We start from the raw sequence: 6309 nt of genomic DNA on the forward strand, positions 1-6309 counted from the left end.
TTAAAAGTCTGTGGTACATAGCCTAGTTGTAAAGATTGGTTGATTTGATTTAATATGGATGAGCTGATTAAAGGTAGAACTTCTTTGAGTAATCTGGTTGGAATTGGATCTAAAAGACAAGTGGACAACTTGGAAGAGTTGATTATTGAGGTTAACACCATATGAGTTACGGGGAAGAAGCTGTCTAGGTAAGACAGAGGATTTGGTATACTGTATTTAAAGTTGATGGATCTAGACAGTGCCTTCTGTCATTTGGAAAAAGTTGCTGCTGAATGTTTTTTCTAATGATGATAATTTTATTAGTAAAGTAGTTCATAAAGTCATTGCTGCTGAGATTTAAGGGGATAGTAGACTCAATACAGCTATGACTCTTTGTCAGCCTGGCTACAGTGCTGAAAAGAATCCTGGGGTTGTTTTTGTTTTCCTCAATTAGGGGGGAATAATATGTTTTTCTAGCAGCACAAAGTGCTTTTTTATATTTCATTAGACTGTCCTTCCATGCAATGCAGTTTACATTTATTTTGTTGGAACGCCACTGTCTTTCTAGTTGTCTAGTCCTTTGCTTTAGGCTGCGGATGTCTGAGTTATACCACGGAGCTAACCTCCTCTGATTCACTGTCTTCTTCTTCAGAGGAGCCACTGTGTCTAACATTGTACGTAGAGAAGCTGCAGCATCATCTACAAGACAGTCAACCTGTTCATAAGGATTAAGGTGACTGTTCTCTGTGTATCTGCAAGACATTGAGGCAAAAGATGATGGAATCATCCGCTTGAATCTGGCAACAGCATTGTCAGATAAACATCTGCTATAGTAACATTTCTTTCCAGCTGTTATAGGGTCAGTTGTGCTAAATTTAAAAGTTAATAAGAAATGGTCAGATAACAGAGGGTTTTGGGGAAGAACTATTAAATTATCAATTTCAACCCCATATGTCAGGACAAGATCTAGGGTGTGGTTAAAACAATGAGTGGGTTCATACCTGCAGTGTGTGTGTCTATTAAGGAGTTAAAAGCAGTGCTGAGACAGTTGCTGTCAACATCTACATGAATGTTAAAGTCTCCCACTACAATGACTTTATCTGTGCTAAGAACTAAGTCAGATAAGAATTCAGAGAATTCAGTTAAGAACTCTGAATATGGAGCAGGAGGACGGTAAACAATACAAAACACAACTGGTTTCTGAGTTTTAGAGTCTGGGTGAGAAAGGCTCAGAGTGAGGCTCTCAAATGAGTTATAACTATGTTTAGGTTTAGGAGTAATTAATAAATCTGATTTATAAACTGCTGCTACTCCTCCACCTCTACCTGTACTTCTTGGAACATGATAGTTGATGTGAGTCATTGGAGTCGACTCATTTAAAGTAACATATTCATCCTGCTGCAGCCAGGTTTCAGTGAGACAGAACAGATTTATGTGATGGTCACTTATCAAGTCATTTATTAAAATGGATTTAGATGAGAGAGATCTGATATTTAATAAACCACACTTTATTAGCTTACTGTTACTTTGTTCCGTAAGAGAAACTGTTTTGATGTTTATTAAATTCTGGTAAGTCACTCCTCTTTGATTTGTTTGTGACTTGTATAGTTTAGGTGGTCGAGAAGCAGACACAGTCTCTATGCGATAACTAAGACTAAGAGTGGGTCGCGGCTGTAGAGAACATGCAGAGAGGCGTGTAAGACTGCGACTCTGCGCCCTGGGCTCCACTCTGAGTTGACTACGGCAAAACGATGAAAACGAGAAAACGATGACAAAGATTAAAACGATGACAAAAGATGGCGATTAAAAAGATGATGAATAAAAAGATGACCAAGGTCATACTAAGACAAGATTAAAATATGACAATGACTCAAAAGGTGACCAGGTAAAAAGATGTCAAAGATTAAAAAGTTGACCAGAGTGCATTGTTGACAATCATAAATAAGCTTTTTCTTTTGATTTGAAGAAAGTATTTGTAAATAATTACCTAACTGTGTAATAGTTTAATAACTATCTGAGGGTATATCCAGACACATCATTAGAAAGAAGACAATTATGACTACGATTTAGTGAAGTAATTACGTTGATAGAGTAAAAATTGTGGCTGTAGTGACAAGTTAAAGACAGAAGTTCTGTCTTAAAAAAGCGCACCTTCTCACTGTAGCTGTGACATAACAAATCTTAACAAAAACCACACCATATTTAGACGCTCACAAGTCGAAAACTATAAAAGATACGAGGACGGTGATGTACACAGAGAACGTTGAAAGATGATAGACGCTTTTGACGTTGAAATGAAGTTTCTACGCCAAAGTATGACGATGACAGAAGCTGACGAAAAGAGGCAAGTTGACAAAAAGTTGAACGATGATTCCCATAGACGACCATTATAATAAAACAACGAAAAACGTTGAATAACGTTAAAAGTTGAAAAGCTGAAAACGTGAAAAGTAATAGCCTGCATCGTCTAACGATGACGCACGTTTAGAACGTTAAACGATGATTCTACGACGAAGCGTTGAGACGATGAAAGCGACCGAAAAACGGGGCGAAATAATAATAAGAAGAAGAAGAGGAAAAACTAGAAAAAGTAATTTCTCGAGGAATTACGTGGGAGAGCTGATCTGCTGCCACAACGATGACAAACGCTGATTAAGCTGCTGACGTCAAAAAGTTGACTACGTCCAAAAGTTGACTACGGCAAAACGATGAAAACAAGAAAACGATGACAAAGATTAAAACAATGACAAAAGATGGCGATTAAAAAGATGATGATTAAAAAGATGACCAAGGTCATATTATGACAATATTAAAGAGATGACAATGATTCAAAAGTTGACCAAGGTAAAAAGATGTTGACCAGAGTGCATTGTTGACAATCATAAATAAGCTGACTATCTTTTTGATTTGAAGAAAGTATTTGTAAAGCATTACCTAACTGTGTAATAGTTTAATAAGTAGTAGAAATTTACCAGTCAGAAACAAAAATTTTGCCATTTAAGGTAATGAATTACATTGGTGCTTTTATTTTAAAAAGGATTTAGAGGTTGTGTGGGCAATTACTAAACTATAAAATAGTCGTTAAATAGTCATAATTTATCATTCAATAGCAAGAATAGCCCTATTAAAGCAAAAGATTTAGATTTAGCCCTTTCAGAATAAAAGCACCCTAATAAGTTTGAGTGGCTATTTACTGAACTTTAAAAGTAGTCTCATTAACGATTGGTAAGTATTCAGAACCACAAACTTTCTAATCAATCTTGCCATTAAAGGTAATAAATTGTAATTGGTGCTTTTATTTTGAAAGGATTTAGGAGAAATGTGTGGGGGTAATAGCGTGACTGTCAATTAGTCTTTAAATAATCATAATTACCCATTCAAAGGCAAAAACAGTGCAGTTAAACCTAATAATTGGCATTGGTGCTTTTATTTTGAAAGGATGTAGAGGAAGCATGTGTGGGTAATTACTAAACTGTCAATCTATCTTTAAATAGTCATAATTACCCATCTAAAAGCAGAAATATTGCTATTAAAACTAATTATTTGGCTTGGTGCTTTTATTTTGAAAGGATTTAGAGGAAGTGTGTGCTTAATTACTACACAATCCAATAGTGTAGTTGAGTAATCAGTAATAAGCATGGAACTGCTCTGTACACTGAGCATCAGCAGTTTGACCTGTCAGTCAATTCTGCAGCTGCGCCGTCGCCATGGAGACGAAAGGCGGGGAAAATCAGGCTCACTCTGCTCTGTAAAAGCAGAGTTTCACCCCGTATAAACAGGCTTGTTCCAGCTAAACCATGATAGTTATCACAAAAAATATTTCATTTTACGAGTCCCAAGGCTTCAATGAGCAAATGGTGTGAATTTTATGTTTAAGGACAAAAGCTTGTAGCCACAGTGGCAATTTCAAAATATGTCTCCTCTGTTTTTCCTCCCCCAGACGTCTGCCGAAAATTATCATTGAGTCTATGGGAGAATTTCAGGAGATCTCTCTGCGCTTTGAGGTTGATAGCGACTAAAGTATAGGTCTGAGGGTATATCCAGACACATCATTAGAAAGAAGACAAGTATGACTACGATTTTAGTGAAGTAATTATGTTGATAGAGTAAAAATTGTGGGCTGTAAGTGACGAGTTAGAGACAGAAGTTCTGTCTTAAAAAAGCGCACCTTCTCACTGTAGCTGTGACATCACGCACTCTAACATGAACCCAATACACACTAATGGAAAAGCTGAAAATTTAACAAAAACCACACGATATTTAAACGCTCACAAGTGGAAAACTGTAAAAGATACGAGGACGCTGATTTACACGGAGAACGTTGAAAGATGATAGACGCTTTTGACGTTGAAATGACGTTTCTACGCCAAAGTATGACGATGACAGAAGCTGACGAAAAGAGGCAAGTTGATAAAAAGTTGAACGATGATTCCCATAGACGACCATTATAAAAAAACGACGAAAAACATTGAATAACGTTAAAAGTTGAAAAGCTGAAAACGTGAAAAGTAACAGCCCCCATCTCCTAAAGACGACACACGTTTAGAAAGTTGAACGGCGATTCTACGACAAAGCGTTGAGACGATGAAAGCGACCGAAAAACGGGGCGAAATAATAATAAGAAAAATAAAGAGCGAAGATATCAATAGTGTGAGAGCTGTTCAGCTCTCCCACTAATAAAGCGCGAAGATATCAATAGTGTGAGAGCTGTTCAGCTCTCCCACTAATAATAAAGATTACAACAACATAACAGTGAATGCTGGAAGCATTGAAATATAGACAAATGTATCAAAATGGCTAAATATTGTAACTAGAAAAAGTAATTTCTCGAGAAATTACGTGGGAGAGCTGATCTGCTGCCGCAACGATGACAAACGCTGATTAAGCTGCTGACGTCAAAAAGTTGACTACGGCAAAACGATGAAAACGAGAAAACGTTGACAAAGATTAAAACGATGACAAAAGATGGCGATTAAAAGATGATGATTAAAAAGATGACCAAGGTCATACTATGACAATATTAAAGAGATGACAATGATTCAAAAGTTGACCAAGGTTAAAAGATGTCAAAGATTAAAAGGTTGACCAATGTGCATTGTTGACAATCATAAATAAGCTGACTATCTTTTTGATTTGAAGAAAATATTTGTAAATAATTACCTAACTGTGTAATATTTTAATAACTAGTAGAAATTTACCAGTCAGAAACAAAAATCTTGCCATTTAAGGTAATAAATTACATTGGTGCTTTTATTTTGAAAGGATTTAGAGGTTGTGTGTGGGCGATTACTAAACTATAAAATAGTCATTAGATAGTCATAATTTATCATTCAATAGCAAGAATAGCCCTATTAAAGCAAAAGATTTAGTTAGCCCTTTCAGATAAAAAGCACCCTAATAAGTTTGAGTGGCTATTTACTGAACTCTAAAGTAGTCCCATTAACGATTGGTAAGTATTCAGACCACAATTTTTTAATCAATCTTGCCATTAAAGGTAATAAATTGTAATTGGTGGCTTTTATTTTGAAAGGATTTAGAGGAAAATGTGTGGGGTAATAGCGTAACTGTCAATTAGTCATTAATTACCCATTCAAAGGGCAAAAACAGTGCACGTTAAAGCTAATAATTGGCATTGGTGCTTTTATTTTGAAAGGATGTAGAGGAAGCATGTGTGGGTTAATTACTAAACTGTTAATCTATCTTTAAATAGTCATAATTACCATCTAAAAGTAGAAATATTGCTATTAAAGCTAATTATTTGGCTTGGTGCTTTTATTTTGAAAGGATTTAGAGGAAGTGGTGTGCTTAATTACTACACAATCCAATAGTGTAGTTGAGTAATCAGTAATAAGCATGGAACTGCTGTCTACACTGAGCATCAGGAGTTTTGACCCTGTCAGTGAAATCTGCAGCTGCCGCCGTCGCCATGGAGACGAAAGGCGGGAAAATCAGGCTCACTGCTGCTCTGTAAAAGCAGAAGTTTCACCCTGTATAAACAGGCTTGTTCAGCTAAACCATGATAGTTATCACAAAAATTATTTCATTTTACGAGTCCCAAGGCTTCAATGAGCAAATGGTGTGAATTTTATGTTTAAGGACAAAAGCTTGTAGCCACAGTGGCAATTTCAAAATATGTCTCCTCTGTTTTTCTCCTCAGACGTCTGCCAAAAATTATCATTAGAGTCATATGGGAGAATTTCAGGATCTCTCTTGCCTTTGAGGTCCATAGCGACTAAAGTATAGGTCCTGAGGGTATAGCCAGACACATCATTAGAAAGAAGACAAGTATGACTACGATTTAGTGAAGTAATTACGTTGATAGAGTAAAAT

The sequence above is a fragment of the Betta splendens genome, chromosome 13 (assembly GCF_900634795.4).
Source record: "Betta splendens chromosome 13, fBetSpl5.4, whole genome shotgun sequence".
Classification (NCBI taxonomy): domain Eukaryota; kingdom Metazoa; phylum Chordata; class Actinopteri; order Anabantiformes; family Osphronemidae; genus Betta; species Betta splendens.